This window comes from Asparagus officinalis, chromosome 8 (genome assembly GCF_001876935.1).
Source record: "Asparagus officinalis chromosome 8, Aspof.V1, whole genome shotgun sequence".
NCBI classification, from domain to species: Eukaryota; Viridiplantae; Streptophyta; class Magnoliopsida; order Asparagales; family Asparagaceae; genus Asparagus; species Asparagus officinalis.
In genome coordinates, this window is record NC_033801.1 from 123581103 (window position 1) to 123591189 (window position 10087).

The window sequence follows — 10087 nt, forward strand, 5'->3', positions numbered from 1 at the left end:
AGGGGGGTATTTATAGCCTTCCTTGGACGATAACCGAAGAAATAGCCAATCAACAACTATCCCTTTAGGCGTGGCAGTTGATGCTTTCGCGGCTAAAGGGCGCGGCAGTCGACACTGCCGCAGCTAAAGGGGCAGTTACATCCACGTTCATTCGTGTTTGAAACCGTTCTCCCACGACCTTTAACTACCTTTTTTCGTGGTTTAACTGCTTGTCCACATCAGCACACGTTCTATTTCTGATATGCCACCACGTGGGCTTCAAGAAATCATCGTATAACTGCCTTGTAACCGCCGCAGCACCCCCTATAATAGCCACGGCATCATGGGTTGCCGCGCCCTGGCCGCGGCACCATAGGCTGTCGCGTCTTAGCCGCGGCACCATGGGTTGCCGCGCCTCAGATGAGCTGCCGCGCTGTAGCCGCGGCACCATGAGCTGCCGCGCCCACACGCTGTAGTTTGCGTTGTTCTGTGAATTCACATTGTTTTGTTTTGATTCATAGATCCTTTTGCTTCCTTTGGGCTTGTATGATCTCCCATGACTTAGATACTGGTGTTTATCACCTTCTCTTTGTTTTGAGTGGTATTTGGATGTCTGTAAGCATTTTTTGACGCCTACAGATACCCCCTCCAAAGTATCTCAGACTCATCATTTTGGAGAGGAGTCTAGGAAACTTTGGATATGATAAGTTTTCCTTGCAATTTCTTCAGTAGTTTGTTGAGAAAGTTGTGTAACGTAGTCTACGGATGGCTTCAATTCTTGACTTCTTTATCTTTTAGCCTATTCAGTGCCTTGTAGAATAGCTAAAATTCCTCCGGTGCTGCGTTTATCGCGTGACCGTTGTCGAAGTCTTGAATTTGAACTGCCGTCGAAGAATGGAGAAATAGTTTATACTCATATGCTCTATTGGAGTGTTCGGGAAATAGTGTAACCTCATATACCCGTTGGGAGGTAATCAGGTTATTCTTAAGAATATTTTGAGTAATATTCTCCAGAAACTTCCTGTTGAGATTAGGGAAGAAACTTCCTGTTGAGGGTAGGGGAACAGTTTAGACTCGTGTACCTATTGGAGTATTATGGTCTCTTTTTTTGTTGGTAGAGATGAACCCACTAATGGAGAGGGAGAATTTTATATTCTATCTCCTGGTCTCTTTTTTGTTGGTTGAGATGAACCCGATGATGGAGAGGAAGAATTTTATATTCTATCTCCTGGTGTAAAGGAAACTCGAAGTGGGATCTCCACTTAGAGAATTTGGATTGGTTTGAATAATCCTAACTGTCATAAGGTTTGATTATCCAATTCAAAGTTGGACCTTTCGTTCGCAAAATGAATCGAAAGGAGATTTTGGTTGTGGTCCTAACTGTAGTAAGGTTTGACCAAGTGGGAGTTTCGAGATGATCCTAACTGTAGGAAGGTTTGATCACTCGATTTATGGATCTCTCGTTCATGGAAGGAATCGAGAGGGGATTTTGGTTTTGATCCTAACTGTTTAAAGGTTTGACTAAATGGGGACTTGAGACGATCCTAATTGTTTAAAGGTTTGATCGTTCAATTTGTGGACCTCTCGTTCATGGAAGGAATCGAGAGGGGGTTTTGTCTTTGGTCCTAACTGTTTAAAGGTTTGACCAGATGGAAGTTTTGAGACGACCCTCACTGTAGGAAGGTTTGATCGTTCAATTTGTGGATCTCTCGTTCATGGAAGGAATCGAGAGGGGATTTTGGTTTTGGTCCTAACTGTTTAAAGGTTTGACCAAATGGGGACTTGAGACGATCCTAACTGTTTAAAGGTTTGATCGTTCAATTTGTGGACCTCTCGTTCATGGAAGGAATCGAGAGGGGGTTTTGTCTTTGGTCCTAACTGTTTAAAGGTTTGACCAGATGGAAGTTTTGAGACGACCCTCACTGTAGGAAGGTTTGATCGTTCAATTTGTGGATCTCTCGTTCATGGAAGGAATCGAGAGGGGATTTTGGTTTTGGTCCTAACTGTTTAAAGGTTTGACCAAATGGGGACTTAAGACGATCCTAACTGTTTAAAGGTTTGATCGTTCAATTTGTGGACCTCTCGTTCATGGAAGGAATCGAGAGGGGATTTTGGTTTTGGTCCTAATTGTTTAAAGGTTTGACCAAATATGAGTTTTGTGAGGGAAGATTGATCTAAAGAAGTGATTGAATCTCATCTCAACAAAAGAGTATTTGGAAATCACCGTAAGGATGCAGTGTTTATCACTTTGTTTGTAATGATCGAGTTATCCCTAAGAAAATTATATATAGCATCCTTCCGAGAACTTCTCGTTACATGAACCATCCACCCCCAGCTTTTCTCATGAAACTGGGTCTAACATCATACTGAGTTACATGACTGGGTTATCCTTAAGAATATTACATGTAAAAAAATTCTCCAGGAACTTCCCGTCAAGAGTGGGAAATAGTTTAGACTCATATACCTGTTGGAGTATCAATGAGCAGTTTATACTCGTATACTTTTCGGAGTGAGATGGAGAAGCAGTTTATACTCGTATACTCATCGGAGTCTGAGGAAACAGTTTATACTCGTGTATCCAATAGAGTATGAGTCGTCTTTACTCGGCTTGTTTCACCGTTATGACGCCGGAGTCAATTAGGGCTTGGATTTTGTTTTTGAGTCCATAGCAAATATTAGTGGGATGAAGAACCCTTCTGTGGTATGCACAGTAGTTTGGATCTGTAATTATTTTAGCTCCCTCCTGATCTTTAATAGGTGGTAGCTTAATTTTATCATTAGCGATGAGGTATTCCAATATGGTTGGAGCTTTATCATCTTCGAAAGAATACTCCTTTTGGAACCTCGGATCGAGAGTCGCGTTTACAACAATTGTAGATGTCGTCGGTTGGTTTCTCTCAGTTTTCTTTCTTTTAAGAAAGTGTTCAACTTGTTCACCGCGTATTTTTAAATCTTTCCAAGTTTTGGATGGTACGACCCCCAGGGCTTCCAGGACATCGATAGAGAGATTATTGTGGCATGTTTGCAGGATGAATTCCTCTGTAACAGGATCTCTACAATTCTTTGCCTTGTTACGGAAGCGCTTGACAAAATTGTCGATTGACTCTCCGTCTCTTTGCTTCTCATCCAGAAGGGTCCCGATTGACACTTCGGTGTCATCATCGAAGAAATTGCTGAGGAACAAACTTTCCATGTTATCCCAGCAATTGATGCTCCCTGGCTTGAGACGTCGGTACCAATCGAAGGCGGGCCCACGAAGGGTGCCAACGAATGACCGGACCATTAAAGCCTCATTTCCAGAGATCATGCCCAAATGAGACTTGAAATAAATCAAGTGTTGAGCAGGCGAGTTCTTTCCGTCAAACGGTGTGAAGTTAATCAGACTGAACTTTACCGGGTACGGTATTGAGTCCCATTCTCTTGGATAGGGACATGGAATACCTGTCCTTTTCACTTCTTGAGCCGTTATCAAAGCGTTGACTTTGTTTTTAAGCTCTTTCATTTTCTCGTCATCGTCTATGTCTTCATTCGAAGGACGTTGAGGAGAATGAGTTAAGCCACCCCCTGTAAGAAGTGCCATTGATCCACCCCTAATATCGTTATTGGGAGGGTGCGTTAAACCACCCCCAGTGTTATTGCTATTGGGAGGTGTATCAGCCAGAATGACTTCATCCACTTTTGGATCACTATCATCTGCCACATTCTGAGTGCGGTGGCTGGATTCAGCTCGTTGACTGGACTCATGAGGTTGAGGTTATTGAGTTAGCAATTCTCTCATTCGTTGAATAGCTAACTTCATCCCTATCTTCATCTCAGCTCTGATTTCTTCACGTTGCTTCGCTAGAGCTTCTTGAAGCATTTGAGCAAATTGATCAGAGGTGATCATGAGTACTTCTCTGGTTTATCCCGTGCTAGACATTGTATCATCAGAAGCGATTACAGAATAAGTGTCCGAGCATTCATCTTCCGAGGACATTCCTTCTTGCATTCTTTTGTAATCTCTGCGTCTGATGGCTCCTAATTGGAGTCGAGACATCCTTTGAGCAATTCTTGGATTGACTTTTCCTCTCGGGGAAAAGTCGGGATTTGAGTCACTTGAATGCCGCTTAAACTTTCTTTTATCAGTCACGTTGATGGTGACTTCAGGGAATTCATCATCTTGGACAGTTGATTTTCTTTTGCGGAAATGTCTCGGTCTCGGCTTAGGCTTCGACAATACAGAGACTCTTCGTGGGATGGCTTCTCGTTTGAAACAGTCACATTCTGATAATGTTGCTTTAACGAGTCGCACACAGGAACAATGAGAGTTTATTTCTCGAATAATTCTCTTTCGAAAATTATTCACAACCCCAACTTGATAATACGATTCATCGGTATGATTGCCAAAAAATCGTATCGTCTGTTGGCATAACCTCCCAGGTATGACGATATCATTTGGTGAATGCGTCTTCTTCTGGGGGTGTAAAACCTTGTTGGCATTCTCAGGACAATTTATTGTTGCCTTTGAGCGACCCAAGGTTATGTCGGGAGTCGCACATTTAGAACCACCCCCTTGCGGGCGTGAAGTCTTAACGGGCTCCGAATGCTGATTTTTTACAACTTCAGACTTTGGAATCCAAGCTTGCCGGAGTTTTGGTGATTCTTTGGCCACCGTTTCCTTCTTCCTTTCTCGTCTTTGTCGTAAGAGAGCACGGGCATGAGCAACATTTGTACGACGTTTTTGTATACGTTCTTTGAGGGTCGAGCGAGCCCTCTTGACAAAAGTCCATTCATCCACCGTTATTTTAGCAGAGATATGAGTGATTGGTTGTTGAGACAACTGAACCACTCGATGTCTCCTCGACTCTAGGTTCGCGTGATAACGAACCCCGTCGGTTTGTTCCAAGGCCTTAGCCATTTGGCGAGCGGGGCGTTGGCGTTGTCTCTGACGAGCTCTTTTCGTCAATGCCGGTGGGCTTTGATTTAATGACTCTTTACTTGGCGAAGAGCCATTATGAGCAGAGAGGTTGTGAGTAAAATCCTCAGCAACAATCAGGCGAGAGTCTTCATTCTGTGCCTTCTTTGGCATAGAAGTCTTCTTCAATGGTGAGATCCTCTTGTACTTGCGAGACAATGAAAATCTTGAAAAGGATGATGAGAGATATTCATCAAACTTGGTTTGGTCGAATTCGTATTCGACCATAGATTCAACCGGGATCTTGATGATTGGCTGCGACACGACGGTCTCGACAGCGAGACCGTTGGCTCCTACTGTGGTCGCCAGTTTGTTTGCGTCAAAAGTTGACTTTGTCATGGAATTCATTATATCTTCGGTCGATTACAATAAATTCAAAAGAAATAGTCTTTTTATAAGACTTTTTTTACACAACAAAAGGAAAATTACAACTTTTTAGAAACAAACGCAGGATCGTTGTTTGGATCACTGCTTTCGTGGGATCTTTGCCTGTGCCGGGAGCGCTTTGACTCGTGGACCACCGAATCACAGATTCTGATTGAACCGTGAGGGGTTTAATGATTCTTCTTTCGTTTATCGAAGTAAGAATTTGAAGCGAATATCTTATCGATGTAAGATATTCACTCTTAATTTGAAGCGAATATCTTATCGATGTAAGATATTCACTCTTCTAAAGATCAAGTCAGAGCTTAGATCTCTAGGAATCACCAGAAACTTCTTGAGGATGTTTGTGAAGAAGGAAGACTCTCTTTCTTGCTCTAATTCACCAAAACTCAAGGCTCTCTACTCTAATCTGCTCTGGAAATGCTCAGCCCCTGTCAATGATGATCATAGGGGGGTATTTATAGCCTCCTTAGACGATAACTGAAGAAATAGCCGGTCAATAACTGTCTCTTTAGGCGCGGCAGCTGATGCTGTCGCGGCTAAAGGGCGCGACAGTCGACAATCGTCTTAGCCGCGGCACCATGGATTGCCGCGCCTCAGCCGCGGTACCATGGGTTGTCGCGCCTCAGCCGCGGCACCATGTACTGCCGCGCTCACACGCTGTAGTTTGCATTGTTCTGTGAATTCACATTGTTTTGTGTTGATTCATAGATCCTTTTGCTTCCTTTGGGCTTGTATGATCTCCCATGACTTAGATACTGGTGTTTATCACCTTCTCTTTGTTTTGAGTGGTATTTGGATGTCTGTAAGCATTTTTTGACGCCTACAAAGTGCTTTTTCATTTTTCTGAAATTGTTTGCTATTTTTTGATGATATTTTTTATGTTTATTTTCATGTTTACAATCATTTCTCAAAATTTTATATTTTTCTAAATTTGTTTGCTATTTTAAAATCAAGTTTAAAAGTTAGAAAACTATTTTCAAAACCTGTGTTTATGAAATATCAGTCCGCCGTCGACTGGAGTGGTCGCGGTGGTCGACCGCCAATTATCCAGAGACTTTACTCTGTTCTTCAACCTTTCGTGGTCGACCAGCCATGACGCTACGATCGACCACCAATGTTACCGTTGCAGAGTAACGACTAGTTTTTAATTTTGTTTTCTTATGGATTTTTGGTCATTTTCTGTGGGTTTTGGCTGATGTTTTGGGCTTTTATAAATACCTCATTGCATTTATCATTCCCACCAACCCAAGAGAATGTTTTAAACAAGTTTAAGAGAGTTCACAAAAGTTTAACAAGGGTTTAAGTTTGTTTTTAGTGTTTATTTCAAGTTTTTTGTGAAGATATTTTCACAAGAGCAAGTGGAGATAATCTTTGGTGTTTGAGCTTCATTCCATTCTCTCTCTCACTCTTGATCTATAGAGAAGTTTCCCTAAACTCTTTCTAGCTTTATATTTATTTGTTTGTTAATTATTTTTATTAAAGCTAGGTTTATATTGAGTTTAGATTTGTTTTACTCATTGCTTACAGACACAACCATTAAGCTTTAGTATTTTCATACATAGTATATTTGGGTTGGGGGGTTGTGCCTTGAGAGTGAGCTTATTTGTGTTCTCATCCATATTAGAGAACAAATTATTGTATTGAGGAGCTTATTTGTGTTCTCATCCATATTAGAGAACAAATTATTGTATTGAGCTTTCATTGTGAGGATACACTTTGTAATACACTTGTACACCGAGATGAGCTTTCATTGTGAGGATACACTTTGTAATACACTTGTACACCGAGAGGAGTGTGTGGTGAGAGACGGAGTCGTCTCAAGAGGAGTGACGTCGGTAGTAAAGCCGAGGGAGAGGTTGTAAATCCGAACACTTGAGGGAGACACAGGTTAGAAACCAACACTTAGAGTGTGTAGAGTGTGTTTGCAAGAGTGTTGATTGTAAAGTTTTCAGTAAGCTAGAAAACCGAGTGTGAGGTGTAAATGTTTTCGGGTGAGCGTCGAAAACCTGGTGTGATAGTGGATTTCTCCCCGGGAGTGGAGAGTGAAGACGTAGGACGGAAGGTCCGAACTCCGTGATCATTTGCTTGTGTTTGAGTATGCATTGGCGTTCATTTATATTTGTGCTCATTGCTCATATCGCCATCGTCTCATTATTTAGTTTGTCCACTATATTGTTTACATTTGTTCGTTTCACTCTTGTGTTATTTGTATATCCTTGCATATATATCTTGTCACATATTATACTTGCTAGGATATTTATTAATTAGTTTTAATTAGCATAAAATTGGATTAGATTAGCATAAACCATATTCACTCCCCTCTAGGGTTCTTTCCTAGTGGCATTAGGGCATAACATTTTGGTTCTCTTCTCTCATCGCTCACTGACTCGTTTGGTTGTCGAGCACGCTTCCGCATGGTGCGCAACACGCTATCTCTTGGGTGTGACATATGTTAGACCCTAGAGGGGGGTGATTAGAGTCTTATGCTAATCTAATCTGATTATATGCCAATTAAAATTAATTAACAAGTTATCCTAGCAAGTGTGAAATACAATAATATATATGAGCTAGGATAAGCAATATGAACAACAAGATATATCCTAATAATGAGATATAGCCAATGTATGTGCAAGGATATATAAACAACACAAGGATAAATAATCTAAACAAGATAGTGGATGATATAGTAATGAGCAATGCACAATGGCGATATAAGATATGAACATAAATATAAATGAACGCCAAAGCACACTCAAACACAATCAAATGGTCACGGAGTTCGGACCTTCCGTCCTACGTCTCCGCTCCCCACTCACGGGGAGAAATCCACTAACACAATCCGGTTTGGAAGCTGGAACTTCTACACACTCGGTTTCCAAGTTCACCGAAAACTCTCACACAACAAACACTATGCAAACACACTTTACACCCACTAAGTGTTGAACTAGACGTGTCTCCCTCAAGTGCTCGGTTATAACCTCTCCCTAAGTTCGTCAACCGACGCCACTCCTCTTGGGACGATCCCCGACTCTCACTACACACTTCTCTCTTGGTGTACAAGTGTATTACAAAGTGAATATCTCAATAAGCACAATATAACAAATGATTGTTCTCTCTAACAAGGTGAGAACTCAATTAGGCTCAACTCAATATCACACAATCCCACAACCCAATTATATAATATATGCAAATACAATAAGCTCAAATTGGTGTGTGTAAACAATGAGTGAAATCAAAATCAAAACTAAACTCAATTAAAATCTAGCATATAGAAATTATAAACAAAATAATAAATAGCTAGAAATGAGTTTAGAGATTCTTCTCTGAATAACAAGATGGAGAGATGGAGATTGTAGCCCAAACAAGAATATAATCTCCTCCACTTGTGAAAACCAAAACAGCTTTAAACCAAACCCTTAAACAAGCTTAAAACAAGCTTAAACCCTTTTTAAAACCCTTGTTAAAAACTTCTTTTTTCTATTGAAAGAGAGCAACAATAGGGTATTTATACCCACTCAAAATCTTAGCTAAAAACCCCAAGCCAAATGACAAAAACAGCCCCAGCAACGGTAACAAATTCTCGCAGTCGACCGCGATCCAGGACTAAAACAGATAATGCAATTAGAACTTCGTCGGTCGACCGATGCGGTCGACCGATGGAGCTCTCGGTCGACCGCACTGGTCGATCGACAAACTCTCTGCTGCCCACTGCCGACTTAATATATGAGCGGTCGACCGGATCGGTTGACCGATAACTGATACTTGAAAATCTGATTTCCTAATTTTAAAACACTGTTTAAAAATATCAAATAAATTCTAAAAAATGTAAAACTTTGGGGAATGATTGTAGACATGATAATAAACATGCTACAATGACTGGTTTCCAAAAAGAACTTTTCAAATGAAAAATATCATCATTTTACAAAATAGTCCAAAACATGAAAATATGAGATACTTGAATTTTGATGTTTTGACATAAACCAACTATTGAAACTTTGTGAAATGTTTTTATAGACTTAGTAAAACATGTATAAACTGATATCAAAGTCTATAAACTAATAAGATAATATTTTCACAAAATTACATATTCTATGCAATGTTTTCAAAAACACAGTAGTAAATATGAAATATATGATTAGATATTGAGCTTAGAGTATATAACACACATAATATAAAATCTAAAACTACATTACCCAAGCAATCTTGATCTTTAATTAAGCTTGACTTGGTACACTTGCGGATGAAACTTGAACTTGATCTTTAACTTTGAATTTGTATAAGCTTCACCGACATTCCGCCAACCTCCATTGGCTATGATCGTTGAAGCTCTATTCCATCCATCCTCCAACACGTTGTTTGCCTAGAATAAATACTAAAACATAAATACTAGACAAACAACATTAGTGGTAAATTGTTTGTTAAACATCATCAAAACAAGAAGGCCAACAACATAGTTGCTCTGTTCACAACCTTAGTGACGACCCTCATGTGGGGTGTTGATCAATTTTTGCATATTCGAACTACGAATGACATCTTTAGCTTTTGGTTAGCTTGTGATTCTATTCACAATTGACGATCGTTTGTTGCTTATTTTTGGTTCAAAGGTCATGTACCTCATTTAACTTTTTGTGTCTAAAAGGTGTTTATTCAATGTCTCCCGATACAAGAGTTTTCTGTACGCAAGAGCTAAATATTGTCTCATGATGCTTATTGTTATGTCTACTAGTGGGGATGTTACACATCTCTTCCTGAAGTGCCCATACATGC